We start from the raw sequence: 17,485 nt of genomic DNA on the forward strand, positions 1-17,485 counted from the left end.
ACCTAGGCTAACGCACGTCTCTTTTACATCAAAACAGCGGCGGGTTTCCGGAGTTTGCCCCACTGCGTACCACGTGATGTGACGTCATCGTGACGTTGTGTTTCTAAAAATAGCTCGCGCGCGGTACCCCATTGGGTTGGCTCGCCATCTAACAAATTCTTCTCCACGGATCTTGACCATACATCAAAAGACCTGACCGATTTGCAGCATACACACTGCAAGAGTGTGATGTCACAGCTCAATCCCAGCGCGGTCAAAAGGCTTGTCCGTTGCCACCGTTTCAGCACTTGTTTTTTTTTTAGTTCAAAGTGGCACTGGACTCCTCCTACGTTGCACCACTATAGACAACAGCTGAGTGTTTTATTTAACTCCCGTACTTATTACGATTTTTTTCCAAAGAACTCTTGTGTGGTATCTCTGTGCTCGGCTTCAGACAGAAAAGGAAATAGATAAGTAGCGCGCAGACACAGTGGCTGAACGTGACATCTCATTGGCTGCTGCATGTGTACATGAATTCTGCTTGGTTAAGCTGAGTGACGTTGCACGACATTTTCAATCTATTTTCTTAATATAAACATAAAAAACTAATAATGAAACAGAAGATTAGCTACAAAAATAAATAAATGAAAATGTGAATAAATTAAAAATAACATTTATAATTTTTATGTAGAAATCATTTACTGTAAATCGAATTTATTAGTTAAACCAGGTTTTTACGCCTGGGTTACACTTTGATTCTGTAAAGTTCTGTTATTAATCTTGTGGGTCTCTGACTACGAACACCTTTAAACTATAACTGAGTGCAACCGTAACATTCCTGACAGCACGACATACAGCTGCCTCTGAAAGATTTTCTGCGTCTCCTACATTATTAAATGCCAAGCTGCCGTTGGCATAAAAACAAAGAGCAGCACAAAGAAATTGTTCAGAACTGAGAAAGTTCCCTTGTTGTGTTAGAAAAGCAATGTGTGGCTGGGAATATTTAAATAAATCATCTGAGGACCCCAAAGCGTTTTACAATGGTGAGTCATTCACCCATTCATGCACACATTCACACCCTGACGGTGGTGAGCTACATTGTAGCCACAGCTGCCCTGGAGTAGACTGACAGAGGAGAGGCTGCAAACAGCACTACATGCTTGTGCTAAATCTCACTGCAGAAAATTTAAATAATTTAATGGCAATAAAGTTGGAACTCTGAAGATATGCACATCTCTAAGTTGTTCCTTATCAGGACCCCTACTCTGAAATGAAAATATGACTTTTTGTCTTTTTCATGTAATCTGGCTAAATCAGTTTTATCTAAACTAAGCTATCTAACAGAAATTATTGCTGTAACTTGATTCTTTTAGTAAGCCATGTAGCTTGATATAATCAGAGGTTTCGGACAGCCGTAATGTAATCTCACTGTGCACGATGTTGCTCACAGAGGTCAAGTGATCGCTCAGGGAGTTTGTGTGTTTGAAAAAAGGAAACTCTGGAAACCTGTTTAATATGGGATTTAAATGACATGTCTTGGTCAAAAATAACACCAAGATTTTTTACTTTATTACCAGAGGGCAAGTTAATGCCATCCAAAATGGCATTAACTACTAAGCAAAATTAAGCTAAAAAGAAGCTAAGGAACTATGTACACACAAAAGAAACAAAAGACAAACTAAAGTGGTTGATGATCATCATCAGCATCATCAGAATAATTCAGTGAATCCTGGTTTACTGCAGATCTGAGTTAAAGAACCAAAGCTCAACGTAAAGAATGTGAATTTAGGTTAAATTAGCTTAACTAAATCAAAACAACATTTAGCATGTGTTTCTACCCATTCACAATGCAGACCCTGAGTTAAACAAACATTATTTGATGAAATAACATTTTAAAGAAGGATTTTCTTAGTAAACATCAGTACTTCAAGAACGCTCGTTTTTTTTATGTGATTATACCTCCAGGAGGCTAGGGGTCGGAGTAGCAATCCGGCACTAAAATCGGCTAATCTATAGTTATACAAAACACTTTTAAATTGACATTAATATTCCATATTAATATGGCAATAACGCTCATAGCACTATCACTGATGTGCGCATAAACGAAAGCTGCATGCTGCTGTTACAGCGCTCCAGTTTGCTTTTTTAACTTTCTTACTTTTATCTTTTTTGATTGCTTCTTTTTTTCACGGTAACCCTGTGAAGTATTGTCCTCTCTAACAAGATTTTTTTCAGAGATTTTTCGTGCTTTAATATATATATATATATATATATATATATATATATATATATATATATATATATATATATATATATATATTAAAAATTATATATTAAAAATTTTAATCGCGATTAATCGCATAAAATGGATAGTTAACTCGAGATTAATCGCATATTTTATCCTTTTATTTTCTGAAAGTGTAATAGCCTGTTTGGGCATTTTAATATGCAATTTTGCAATAAATGACACTAATAAAATACATGCTTCTACAAAAAATATTTTTATTTTGTTATTTTTCAAGCACTTTTCAGAATTGGAATGAAAACATCCTGGTGCCAAATGTTAAACTCTGGACTATAATGGCTATATGACTAATCATGACGCCCTGATGTTTACACAGTGTGTAAACAAATGTATAAATAAATACCTGTTTTCATGCTGAAATATTTTTTCGCCTGTTAAACAAAAATAGAAATGGTATTAAGCATATACATATAAATTAATACAAATTTTACATTTCAATAAAGGCACAAGTTTTATTGTTATTTTTTTCACTCTCACGTCTAATCCTGAGCTTTCACACCAACAACAATAATTTCTTTGTATATTTTTGCATGCTGTTTATTTCCACGTTCATACACAGTTTTTAGTAAAGTCTGGTAAAAGGTTTTAAATTTACAGGTGATTCCAGAGTCTTACACTTTGCTTCCAACTGGGTCAGGAGCTTAATACCCTTGAAAGAGAACTGTTTATTACAGCTTGCATGTGTTGACACTGTAACTCCAGGGTACTTCATTTGGCAATGTGATTCAGCCATAGTTTGTAAAGTATAGAAACAACAAATTAATAAACATCAAAATATGGTTTATGGGTTGGGTTTCTGCAGTGTTATCAGCGTGTAAAAATTCATCTTCAAAACCAATCTCTGCTCAAAATGGTGATCTGGACCGCGTAATCTACTTTCAGCAGTTATCACAGGTTATTGTAACCGTAAGATGCAGAAAATACAGGCAGAGTTGTTCTCTCTTCGTTTATTCCCTCAGCTGCTATGTCAGGATGCGCTCCAGCGCGTAATGAGGCAGAGGGATATTTCAGCTGGTTATACTCTAAATGTCTGTAGTGCAAGTAGGTCTTTTAATAATTGGTGTTATAATCGTCATTTATTCTAGAGACCAAATAAGCAATGTCACTTTCAGAAACAAGCTAAAATACACAACAACCTGCGACTCATGAAATTTATAAGCGACTTTAGAAAAAAGAAGCCTAAAGTCGCATGACAGAAGTGGATTTGGCAACAGTGAACGCGGGTCTGTTTTGATACAGTCTCTAACTAGTAGTCTTGGAACTACGGAAAACGGCAAAGGTAAAAGAAACACAGTCCGGAGAGTGCTGCGGGGAAAAAAAGATAAGGGACGGTGTGTGTGTTATGGTCTAACAAAGTCAGTTTTAACGCGTTAATTTATAAATATATATATATATATATATATATATATATATATATATATATATATATATATACTGGGTGCGATTTGCTGGGGGGATGGGGGGATTTACCCCCCCTCTGTTTGTGACGTCCCCCCCTCTGGTCATTCATGTTTTATCCCTGGGGAGGATACACCCCCCCCCCCTCCCCCCTCTGGTCATAATAAGTAATATTATGGATTTTTAAAAATGTATATAAATTAGGGTTGTCAGTTGTTAATTGCGTGTCAAAACGCACACCGTTCCCTAATGTTTTTTCCCCGCCACGCTCTCCAGACTGTGTTTCTTTTATCCTCAACGCTTTCCGTAGTTTCAAAAGCGCTAGAGACTGTAGCAAAACAGACCCACGCTCACTGTTGCACAGACTGTTTATTTCATGCAACTTTGGGCTTGTTTTTTTCTAAAGGCGCTTGTAAGTTTCATAAGACACGGGTTGCGTTTTTTTGGGCAGGTTTCTGAAAGTGAAATCGCTTATTTGGGCTTTAAAATAAGTGACGAAACAGCGGTTATTAAGAGACCTGCCTGCACTAGACACTGAGTGTATCCAGCTGAAATATCCCTCCGCCATAGGAGCCGATGGTAGTAAAGGCAGACAGAGCAACTCTGCACGTATTTTCTGCAGTTTACGGCTGCAATAACCGGTGATAACTGCTGAAAGTAGATTACTTGGTGCAGATCACCATTTTGAGCAAACATTGCTTCTGAAGATGAGTTTTTAACATGCTGATAACATTGCAGAAAACCAACCCATAAACCGTACTTTAAAGCTTATTAATTTGTTTTCTCTGTATTTGACAAACTAAGGCTGAATTACGTTGCCAAACGAAGGACCTGGAGTTACTAAACAGTTGCTAAACAGTCTCTTTCAAGGTAACAAGCTCCTGCCCAGTTGCAAGCAAAGTATAAGACTGGAATGACCTGGAAATTTGAAACCTTTTTCCAGGCTTAAACTGTATAAATATGTATATAAACAGCAAGCAAAAATATTGTTGTTGGTGTGAAAGCTCAGAATTAGATGTGTGACAGAGTGAAACAACGAACAATAAAACTTATGACTTTATTGAAATGTAAATTTTTTATTAATTTATATGTATATGCCTGAATACCATGTCTATCTTTGTTTAAGAGGCAAAAAAATATATCGGTATGAAAATAGGTATTTATTTACAAATTTATTTACACATTGTGTAAACATCAGGGCTATGATTAGTCATTTAGCCATTATAGTCCAGAGTTTAACATTTGGCACTAGGATGTCTTCATTCCAATTCTGAAAAGTTCTTGAAAAATAACAAAATAAAAATATTTTTTGTACAAGCATGTATTTTATTAGTGTCATTTATTGCAAATTTGCATATTAAAATGCCCAAACAGGCTATTACACTTTCAGAAATAAAAGGATAAAACATGCAATTAATTTGCAATTAACCTCGAGTTAACTATCGATATTATGTGATAAACCGATTCAAATTAAAAATTTTTATCGTTTAACAGCCCTAATATAAATACATGTCTTGTGTCCTTCACATTTGTTAATTTAATTTTTGTTGTCTGTTTTTAAAGAGTATTAATACGTTTTCTGCTTGAAGCGGTTAAAGTAAACTAATACCCACTCCCGAGTCCAGACAGTAGATGGCGCAAGTTTAAAAACAATAGTCTAACCTACTGGATCTAGCTATTTACCTGAAAGAGCAGCTGCTGGCTAACCAAGTAATGAATGAGAACGTGTGTCAGCATGAACGTCAACAAAGTATTTTTTTCATATTTCGGCCCGAAAAATCAATAGAAAAGATCAAGAATAGATGACAGGACAAACAGCCATGGTAATGTTACAGGACGAACTTTGGTGGATGATGAAGATTTGCAGGCAGTGTCACAAGACATGAAGCAGCAGCAGCCGATTTATCCATCCACCCGCCCAGGACAGGTTGCATGCTGTCTTGAGCCAGACAGCATGCAGGCCACATAACCTTGTTGTTATGTTCATTTATAAAACACTTGAAATGATCCCCCCCTCGTAGCATCTCATTTGCCTCAGATAATAAACACATCCCTTCTGTCAGGTGTTTTCTCCCAGTTCCTAAAAACAGCAATTATAACACCACTGTTGAAAAAGAACAATTTGGGCAAACTACTTCTCTAGAAGTAGTTTGCAGGTCCAGCTCAACCCTCCCTTTTATCAGTAAGATTATTGAAAAAGCTGTGTTTCCACAATTAAACACCTTCTTAACAATGACCTTCTAACTTTGATATTTTCCAATCAGGTTTCAATGCTCACCACAATACAGAGACTGCCCTTGTCAAGGTGTTTAATGTCATCCATATAAATGCAGACTGTGGAAGAACCACAGTGCTAGTATTTTTGGACCTCAGTGCAGCATTCAATACTGTCAACCACTCCATTCTGTTAGAAAACTGGGTCGGCCTTTCTGGCACAGCACTGGTTTAAATCTTACTTAAAAGACAGGGACTTTTTTGTGTCATTAGGTAACTTTACATCAGAGACGAAAGAAATCACACGTGGAGTTCCCCAAGGGTCCATCCTGGGTCCCCTCCTATTCAATATCTACATGCTCCCTCTAGCTCAGATCATAAAAAAACAACAACATCAGTTACCATAACTACACAGACGACACACAGCTCTACATCACCATGTCACCAGGTGACTATGAACCCATTCAAGCACTGAGTAAATGCTTAGAAGAAATTAATGCATGGCTGTGCCAGAATTTTCTTTAATCGAATAAAAACATAACTGAAGTAATAGTTATGAAGTAATAGAGGAGCAATCAAAAGTTAGCACACAGCTTTAATTGCTTCAGCTAGTAACGAAAGCTGGGTGTAGTGATGGACTCAGACCTGAACCTCCAAAAGCATCTAAAGACAATTACAAGGTCGGCTTCTATCACCTGAAGAACATTACCAGTATTAAAGGACTAATGTCTCAGCAGGATCTGGGAAAACTAATCCATGCGTTTATCTTTAGTACAATTGTTCACTGCAATGGTATTTTCACAGGTCTGCCTAAAAAGTCAATCAGACAACTAAGACTAAGAAAGTAGAGCACATCACTCCGGTTCTAAAGTCCTTACACTGGCTCCCTGTATCTCAGAAAATAGACTTTAAAATACTAGTCTATAAGTCCCTGGATGGCTTAGCACCTAAATACGTCACAGACTTGATATCAATGTATCAACCCTCCAGACCACTAAGGTCTTCTGCCTCCAGCCTACTCTGCATACCTAGAATCAGAAGCAAACACGGAGTAGCACCATTTAGTTCATATGCTCCACTTCTCTGGAACAAACTTCCAGAAAACTGTAAAAGTGATGAAAGCAAGATTGAAAACACATTTGTTTAGGATTGCCTTTGACTGTTCCCTGTAAACTGAAACATCATTAGTTTAACTATGTAGTCCAAATATTTGATTTTAGTTTCCAATTTCCCATGTTTTATTTTGTTTACATTTTTCTATATTTTATTCCAACTTGCTTTTATTTTGTTTTATTTTCCAATGTTTTCATCAGGGCTGCACATTGGAGCAGTGGGTAGTTGCGTTGCCTTGCAGCAAGAAGGTCCTGGGGTTGAGTCCTACCCTTGCCCTGGGTCTTTGTGCATGGAGTTTGCATGTGTGGGTTCTCTCCCGGTACTCCGGCTTTCTCCCACAGTCAATAAACATGCCTGTTGTGCATGTCTGGTGACCTGTCCAGGGTGTACCCTGCCTCTAGCCCATTGACAGCTGGAGATAGCACCTCTCGCAACCCCAGTAGGGATAAGTGTGTTGGATGGATGGATGGATGGATGGGTGTTTTAATCGTGTAGATCACTTTGCATTGTCTTTGTACTGCAATGTGCTATCCAAATAAACTTGCCTTGCTATGAAGAAAAAAGAAACAAAAAGTTTGTAGTTGAAATAACAATAAACAATGGAAATTGGAGAACATTAGGAGAACTCTGCAGAGTGAGAAAGATGGACCCTGATGCCCTCCAGCAGACCAAGCCTACACAGCAAATTGGCCAGTGTTAAATCAACTCCCATAGTGTTAAATTTAACACTTTTCCTGAGTTTATATAATTCTCACTGGTTCCGAGTTAAATCAACACTATGCATAGTGTTGATAGTTTAACTCTATTTCAGTGTTACTACTTTAACACCCACAGTGTTACATTTGACTACTTTTGTGTATTTTTCACACCGATCAGTGTTATACTTTTCACTCAAAGGGTAACATGTTAACACCTACAGTGTTACATTTTTAACACATTTGAGTGCTGATTCCTCACCGATTAGTGCTAAAACTTCACTTTAAGTGTAACATCTTGACACCTAAAGTGTTATATTTTTAACACATTTGAGTGTTGACAATTGACTTAGCTTAACTTACTATAGGGGTTACCATGTAACACTAATTTGTGTTATTTTGTGAAATAAATACTGCTTTTTCTAAAACTAAACGTTCATCTGGACTGTGTGCAGCAGTGTGCAGTGCACATTTACATACATGAAATACACTCATCTCACTGTTCTACTAGTGTTAAGTCGTCTTATACAAAACGGGGAAGACAGACAAGCAAATAATACATTTATAATTTTTAATACACCAAGCACCAAAAAAAGTTACAAATGGCAGTTGCAAATCACACCACAAAACACTTACATAAATAACGGTACAATGTACAGACAAGCGTCATCAGTGCTATAACTGCTCTGCAGGTCAAAGGGCCTATACGTTTCCACAACATTTGCATTGATTACAACTTTCTCATCTAATTCACAAACTTTGTACGCATGACAATGTTCACTGAAGTATTCAACATCAAGCTTATTGGCAATGAAATGGACACCATTCTTAAGCTTTATCACTTTTATCCTATAAAACAAAGGAAAATCATGGTCAGTGCCACTAGATACAACCAATCCAACTCTATACTCTGTCCCACAAATCTTAACCCAGTTAGTTGAAAAAGGAACAAGTTGGGGTAAATGGTCATGATCATTATCTGGATCAAACGCTTTCAGGGGACCATACTCTATGTGGTGTTTTTTGGCAAGTGACACTGTGATGTTTTTAAAATTTTTCAATGTGTTTTTGTTGTTGTCTGTGTTTTGTTTCGAATCTCATGCTCCACATGTGAATCAAGGGTCCAATTCTTCTGATACAACTCGGATAATGTAACATATAATGGTGTTTTGGGATCATATTTCTATTTGGATAAAGCTGTCTGAACAAGGCATGGTGTTCCATTATTAAATGTTTTAAATATACCGTCATGCCCATTGTTACAGATGGAGAGAAAATGATGTTAGAAGCAACAGCAAAGACCAATTCTGATCACCTTCCGGCACAATGTCACCAAAAATCAAGGGAATATTTCTAATCAGACATAGAGTCTGAATCGAGTTCAATCCTATTGTATTGTTACCACTATCCAAGTTGACCCTTGTTGGACGATTTTTCCGCTCCAAGTACCCATAGTCAAAAGCATAGATTCGAGACAGAAGACCAGGTTTTGACAAAAAGTTTTCTGACATGTATTCTAATAGCAACTTGATTTCATACTGTCCAACCCCTTCAAGAATGTTGTGCATTATGTCTAAAGAAAAGTTCTGGGAAACGTGAAAGAACTGTAAGCTGTTTAAAGTTGAATTCCTTTTTAAACCACACACATGCAACTTTTGTGGATTTGACTGTAACTCGTTGCAATGAATTTTAAAGATTTCTTTACCTCGCAAGATAATCTTTGGGTCATCCTCACTGAAAACATTCTGGGCATCACTTCTTTCAATCAAACACAAACGACAAAAGTAATGTCCACTGAACGACTCGATAAAACCCATGATCCCATGCATGCCTAAATTATCGCCTGTGATTTGGGAAATTGTGCCGTGGACATTCGCAGCTGAATATGGCAAACTAATTCCATGACTCTCCAACACTTTGATGTCATCAATTAGCGGCTGCAAAATGGGATCAAAGCTGTATTTTTTAATGTCATCTGTATGAAACAATGCAACCAAATGGATATTCATTAGTGCAGAATTTAACTTTGGGGGCAAATTTCTCAGAACAAAGTACAGTGCTCCAACTTTATGATGTCCATGCTTTGAACCAAGCGCATTTGCCGTCTCCAGGTCATCGTAAAATAACTGAATTTGCAAGGATGTTCGGTGTTCTGAAAACAATGGATGTGATCTAAAGTAACTTCCATCACAGAAGTCCTCATACCGGTTTTCGCTTGATACAGAAGGTGTGCTAAGCAGTCCACAAATATGAGTATTGCGACAGATAAATTTGATCATTTCCAAAATTGGAACATACACAAAAGTGTCTTTCACCGGTACTTAATCAAAAGTACCCGTAACTTTATTGAGTCTTGAATCATAGTGGAATCCTAACAGTTTTTCCACGGGTTCCACCATTCCCCATTTTTCACTTAAATACTTCTTTCTTTTACTTTCAGTATTAAAGTTCTCAACAGGGTTTTCAAAGGTTTCAAGACATTATCCCAATGTATTTCTTACAGGATTATCAACCGGTATAGCAGACAAAACTTTGTGCTTAAACTGAGAATGAAGTCCTTCTGCAAAATCTTCTAAATGACTTACAACTGATGAAACTACACTATTTGCCACACCACTACCAGTTACCGTATTTTCCGCACTATAAGGCGCACCGGATTATAAGGCGCACCTTCAATGAATGGCCTATTTTAAAACTTTGTCCACATATAAGGCGCACTGCATTATAAGGCACATAGAATAGACGCTACAGTAGAGGCTGGGGTTACGTTATGCATTCACTAGATGGAGCTGCGCTAAAGGGAATGTCAACAAAACAGTCAGATAGGTCAGTGAAACTTTATTTATAGTTTACAAACCAGCGTTCTGACAAATCCGTTTACTCCCAACATGAATGAACAGCTGTTTTATGTGATGTGGTATTTCGTTTATCTTTTAACAACAGCAGCACAATGTGTAGTGCAACATTTATATCACATAGTGGAGGGGAACTTTTCCTGGATTCAATAAACACGTAAAGAACAGTCTGATACTGTTACAGTAAATCAAACGTTAGTGCTATCACAATATAGCAACACTCGAAATAGTGCAAAGCAATAACAATATAAAACGTTGCACAAACGTTAATGTCACACAACACAACACACAAAATAAACATGTAAAACTCACTTTATCAAGTTATTCCGCAAATCCCTCGAATTCTTCTTCTTCAGTGTCCGAATTAAACAGTTGGGCGAATACGGGATCCAACATGCCCGGCTCCGTCCCGTCGGCGTTGTCACTAATCGAGTCAGTGTCGCTGCTGTTGTCTAGCAGTTCAGTGACAATTCCTGCCTTCCTGAAAGCTCGGACCACAGTTGAGACTGATATATCATCCCAGGCATTTACGATCCACTGGCAGATAGTGGCGTATGTCGTCCGGCGCTGTCTCCCTGTCTTGGTGAACGTGTGTTCGCCTTCTGTCATCCACTGTTCCCAGGCAGTTCGCAGTCTAGCTTTGAATGCCCTGTTGACACCAATATCTAGCGGCTGGAGTTCTTTTGTCAATCCACCCGGAATGACGGCGAGTGTTGAATTAGTGTGCTTCACTTGTTTTTTGACACCATCTGTGATGTGGGAGCGCATGGAGTCGTAGATCAATAGGGACGGAGCTGTGTGAAAAAAGCCACCCGGCCTCTTCACGTAAATTTCTCTCAACCACTCGCTCATCTTTTCTTCATCCATCCATCCCTTCGAGTTAGCTTTGATGACGACGCCGGCTGGAAAGTTTTCTTTTGGCTAGGTCTTCCTCTTGAAAATAACCATGGGTGGAAGTTTATTGCCATTAGCCTGGCAAGCGAGAACCACAGTGAAAGAGGACTTCTCATTCCCTGTGGTGCGAACATTTACCGTGCATGCTCCCGTTTTATCCACAGTGCGGTTCACAGGAATATCGAAGGTGAGTGGAACCTCGTCCATGTTGGTGATGTGCTCTGGCCGGATCTTTTTTTCAGTAATGTTCTTTTTGCAATATGCGCGGATGGTGGCCAGCTTTTCTTGGTAGTCTTTTGGCAGTTGCTGTGAAACAGTAGTCCGTGTGCGGATGGAGAGATTACGTCTTTTCATGAACCGAAAGCACCAAGAAGGACCGCCTTTAAAATCGGTAATGTTAAGTTCGCTTGCTAGCGCTGTTGCCTTCATTCGAATAGTGATTGTACTGACACTTCTACTTGCTGCTCTCTGTTCAACAACCCACTGTTCGAGTTTGTCCTCCAACGGTAGCCATCTCGCCTTGTTCCCTCGGAAACTCGGTTTAGTTTTCTTTACTTGCCGCAGGTCGTCTTCTTGCTTCCTCCACTTCCGCACCATTGATTTGTTAACGTTAAATTCTCTGGCTGCTGCTCTATTTCCGTGTTCAACTGCGTGACTGATCGCCTTGAGTTTGAACTCTGCGTCGTAGGTGTGTCTCTTAGTAGGAGCCATTTTGGGGTCTGTACGTCACACACACGGAATGAAACGGCGCCTCACGCAGTCATATAACCCAGCATGCACCGCACGCTTCTTCTTCTACGGGGGAAAATGAAGTCGGCGGCTGCTTACCGTATTGGTCCATATATAAGGCGCACGGGATTATACGGCGCACTGTCAGCTTTTGAGAAAATTTGAGGTTTTAGGTGCGCCTTTTAGTGCAGAAAATACGGTAGTTTAGAAATAATTGCAGCACAAATGTTTTTTGTATCGTCACTGTTATACTGACCAGATCCATTGCTTTCAGAACATCCAGCACCTTGCAAGAATTAATTTCCTTCAATAGGATTGTGTGAAGAAACACAATCAGGTTCAAGCTGAAGATCATCAAAGAGTCCACCTTCTTCTGCATCATCACCCTGACCAGCTGTGGGAGGCAAAAGATGAAGTAGCAGCAGCAGAGTGGCCATGTCACTGTTCCAATCTATGAGAGAGAGAGAGAGACAGAGAGAGTCAGTGATTAACATAGGAACAGAAAACATTACAACCCATTTCTGCCAAAACCAACTGCAAAAACCCTGCTGAATGCCCCAAGTCCTCCGAGGGGGTCCTCAGCCTAGAAAAACCTTACTTTCTCAGCCTTCGAAGCACATCAAAACATGAAATGCGACGCTTTTAAAAGCCAAGACCCTCATCTTGCATCAGGGACTTTCCATGTATGAAAAGTCCAATTTTCCCAGTCATTATAAATACTTAGAATGTAAATGTGGTGGTAAGTATTTGCTAAAAAGGTAACACATGTGAATGGACAGCATGAATTCTGGAAATGAACTACTAAAAATATTATACAGTGCACCTTTAAGGCATCTGGGTCATTGTTGCTCTACGCAGCATCCACCATCAATGGGTTAAACTGGTATCATTTATAGTATGGGGTGGGGAACCTTTATCTGGCCCCTGATATGATTGTAATGTTGTGCAGCTTCAAATGAAATATGACATAATTTGTGAATCTCAGAAAATGCATTTCCAATACAGACTTAGAGAAGGTGGGGTCTGTTTTAAATGTGGCTTCCTTCAATACAGACCTAAAATGCAGGGGAAAATCATGGTTTGTGTTCATAGTACGGCCCTCTGAGGACTTTTACGGCCATCGAATTAATTTAAGTGCCCCCCCCCCCCCCCCGAATGAAAAAGGTTCCCCAACCCTGATTTATACTGTAAAACACTGTGTGCCAGCATACCATCACTCTCTGGGTGCCTCTCAGCCGCTTTTAACAGATGACGCAGATCAGTTGATTGAGTCAGCTGGGTGGCCTCTTTGATGATCTTCGGCTTGAATGTTGTGTCCCAATTGTTCAACAACTTGGAACTTTTTTCAGCACCAAACAGCAGGTTGAAGTCTTGATTTACCTGTTGATCACATATATGACAACATTGAACCAGTGTTAAAACTTTGAACTTTTAATTCTAAATGTCTTTGGTGGACAACACAAACAAGATAATTTGTGAGGCTGCTCCAAGAATTCTGAAAGGGGCTGTATTATAAGGAAAGTAATGTTCTACTCACAAGTCCTTTGACATCCAGGAAACGTGGGAATGTTTTGAAGACATCAGCGCTTCTTTCTGGGTCATGCACCAAGTCCTGACGATATTGAAACGATATTGTCATCTTCATTTTCTCCAGCACACTTGCCTCTTCAGGGGTGTGAATAAGAAACGAAATGGCTTCTCTGCAGTCGTCACCATCAAGCTGCTCAGGCAGTGTTGTCACTTGTCTTCTCCGTTTTGGCCCTTGGTCTTTAGGCAATGATGGCTCCTTTGCTGGCCTCTTCGCTTTAGTCCTGCTCATTGTCTTCAGACATCACGCCAAATATCCAGTACCTTTCTGTGCATCATAAAAATGCTCCTACAACAAATGAAAGAACATCAAAATAGTGTTACATCTCGCACAGCAAATGGAAACAAAAGTAAAAATTACCTATATAAGTCAGGCTATTATAGCTATGACTAAAATATGAAATATATGCAATAATAACCATCCTAGCGGTCACATTAGCCACCTTCCAATGTAATTTTTTCTACTGACTCCTAAAAATCAATGCAAAACTTACATATCCTTTTGGTGAGAAGGGATCCTTAAGTGCAGGAAAAAGTGAAATGATTCCCAGCGCATACTTCTCCTTCTGTTGACGGGAGGGAATCCGGCTGTAGCGACAAGACAAAAAATTCACTTAGTTCTGACAGGCAGGAGAATATATTTTGCACAAATCTAAACTCATGTCAAAGTTCAATTGCTAGGTCTTACCCATGTCTCTCAGTCATATCAATTGCCAGTATGTTGACAAGCTGCCTCCTAGTGCGGTGCTTCAGCGTGTTTTCGGATTTATACTCTTCAAGAATGTCCTGTCCTCCAGATTTCCGAAGCAAGGCATTTTTGACCATCTGCTTACACAAAACACACAAAAGTAATTATCATCATTATTAAACATAATTAAGCATGTAAGTGTCATGCATCACACGATACATTTGAGTGGTTTTCCTGCTCCATTTGTAGGTGAGAAACAAATGCTTGATCATACTATTGGGGAGTATTAGTATGGATAGAAACTTTGCCTGTGTCTGTGCCACAGAAATGAGGTATGTTTACAAACAACACATGACTTTTTCTTTAAAATGTTACCTCTTTTGCGGTCTCTGACAGGGGAGCTTTCTCCACAGATGGGCTTCCTTCTTTGTTCAGTCTACTACAACCTGTAGAAATGCTCTTTTCTCTTACGTCGCTGTCACTTGATGATAAGGACAAGGTATCCGTGAGAGAAGATGACGTTTTAGAAGTAGAAGGCGTTGAGTGGTCTAAAGGAAAGAAATCTGTACAGCACATCCTTTGATTAATATATGACTGTGGTAGTATCCGTTTTGACATGGGCTATTGTGGTAACATGTAATGTTGTGAAAGACAAGTAGCTGTTAGTGTTTTTAATGTTCATGGAAAGTTCCAATTTGGCAATGGGCAGAATAAATGCAAAGCTGACTCTGGCAAATATACATTCCATACCTATAACCAATTTTAATAGTGTGCATCGATCACAATGCAAAGGAGTACAGCATATATAGCTTACTTTCACACTGTCACACTGCCAGGTGTACCAAAGAGCGAAAACATTACGTACATATGTACAGTAGGTCTTAAAAGTCTACACCCCTCTTCAAATTCCAGGTTTTTGTTATGTAAAGAAAATGACAGAAAAACAAATAAATTCACAGATTTTTCCACCTTTAATCTGAACTATTAACCTGAACAATGCAGTTCATCTGCATCTTCACCTTCCTAACAGAGGGTCAAAAGTTCTGTGCCACTACCACGGCCTTTGTCAAAATATTAATTATTCCATCCTCCCCAATTAAGGCCCAAGTTATAGCTGAATAAAAACAGCACAAAAGCACAATACTGCCACCACCATACTTCACTTTAGGTATGGTGTTATTAGGGTGACGTTTTGCCCCAAACATACCCTTTGGAATTATGTCCAAAAAGTTCAACCTGTGGAGTACATTTTACAGAAAGACAACTGTAATCTCCCAGATGCATGTGGGAACATGTGTTATGATCTGATGAAACCCCGGTTTAGCTTTTTTTTTTTTCTTTTACATAATTCCAAAAGGTATATTTGGCACAAAAACAACTCTACATCACCATGGTAAAACCATACATAAAATGAAGAATGGTGGTGGCAGCATCATGCTATATAATTGTTGTTCTTCAGCTGGAACTGGCACTGTAGTCAGGGAGGAGGGAATTATGACCAGTTCCACGGGGGCCGTGGAACCATGGCCCCTTGTTAGACAGGTGAAGATGCGGAGGAACTTAATCTTTCAGAACAACCACCGTCTTTGGCACACGACTAAATCATCAAAAGAATGGCTTCACCAGAATAAGGTTGAGGTTTTGGAATGGCCCAGAGAGAGTTCAGACCTGTATCCTACTGAACACAGTAGAGGCAGATTTGGAATGCTTATGTGCTATACTGATAGACTCTTGCCCAAAAAAGATCAAGTGCTGTAATAGAAGCCAAAGGTGCTGCAACAAAGTATTAAGTTTAGGGGTGTGCATCCTCTCCATTTAAAGCTTTAAGTTTGTTTTTCACTTACGGTACATTGCATACGATAATAGTTTAGATTTAAGTGGGAAAAATTGTGAAATTATTTGTCTTTCTGTCATTTTTTTGCATAACAAGAACCTAGCATTTGAACAGGGGGGTGTAGATGTTTTTAGGCACCGTATATGTTACATACTCTTCATTGACAGCATAAGACCCATACCTTCATCAGAAGTTTTTTCACGAACTTTCAAGCAAAGACCTGGATTGGACTCCAATAGTTCTGAAATAATGTCTTCGTCAACTGCTGTGTCCGCATCATCGAACACTTCAAGGTTAGTGGCATCAGGAAGCCCAAAATGCCCCTTATGATGAGTACGACTATTGGACCTTGTGTTCCCTCGCCCGGACGCGGGTCACCGGGGCCCCACTCTGGAGCCAGGCCTGGAGGTGGGGCACGTTGGCGAGTGTCTGGTGGCCGGGCTTTTGCCCATGGAGCCTGGCCGGGCTCAGCCCGAAGAGGCGACATGGGTCTCCCTTCCGATGGGCTCACCACCTGTCGGTGGCTTCCTTCAATACAGACCAAAGGGGTCGGGTGCATTGTGCAACGGGTAGCAGTAGAGGGCGGGGACCTTGGCGTTCCGATCCTCGGCTGCAGAATCTGGCTCTTGGGACGTGGAATGTCACCTCTCTGGTAGGGAAGGAGCCTGAGCTTGTGCGCGAGGTTGAGAGGTTCCGACTAGAGATAGTCGGACTCACCTCGACGCACCGCTCTGGCTCCGGAACCAGTCTCCTTGAGAGGGGCTGGACATTCTTCCACTCTGGAGTTGCCCATGGTGAGAGGCGCTGAGCTGGGGTTGGCATACTTGTTGCCCCCCATCTCGGTGCCTGCACGTTGGGGTTTTCCCTGGTGAACGAGAGGGTGGCCTCCCTCCGCATTTGTGTGGGGGGACGGGTTCTGACTGTTGTTTGCGCTTATGCGCCAAACAGCAGTTCAGATTACCCACCCTTTTTGGAGTCCTTGGAAGGGGTACTGGAGAGTGCCCCTCCTGGGGACTCCCTCATTTTGCTGGGGACTTCAACGCTCACGTGGGCAATGACAGTGGGACCTGGAGGGGCGTGGTTGGGAGGAATGGCCCACCTGATCTGAACTCGAGTGGTGTTTTGTTGTTGGACTTCTGTTGCTCGTCATGGATTGTCCATCACAAACACCATGTTCAAGCATAAGGGTGTCCA

The 17,485-nt window shown here is 40.0% G+C and overlaps 1 protein-coding gene and 1 long non-coding RNA gene across 7 annotated transcripts in view; one reads left to right on the plus strand and one right to left on the minus strand.

The window, feature by feature from the left end:
* Window positions 1–17,485, plus strand: part of LOC105919040 (neuronal PAS domain-containing protein 3) — a 1,017,839-nt gene that overhangs the window by 532,327 nt on the left and 468,027 nt on the right. The gene's annotated exons all lie outside the window — the stretch shown is intronic.
* Window positions 13,435–14,476, minus strand: LOC118562334. Its single transcript, XR_004930568.1, has 4 exons — window positions 14,458–14,476; window positions 14,264–14,357; window positions 13,720–14,058; window positions 13,435–13,562 (listed from the first exon to the last, which is right to left on the minus strand). It is a non-coding gene; the product is annotated as an uncharacterized LOC118562334 (long non-coding RNA).

This window comes from Fundulus heteroclitus, unplaced genomic scaffold (genome assembly GCF_011125445.2).
Source record: "Fundulus heteroclitus isolate FHET01 unplaced genomic scaffold, MU-UCD_Fhet_4.1 scaffold_87, whole genome shotgun sequence".
NCBI lineage: Eukaryota > Metazoa > Chordata > Actinopteri > Cyprinodontiformes > Fundulidae > Fundulus > Fundulus heteroclitus.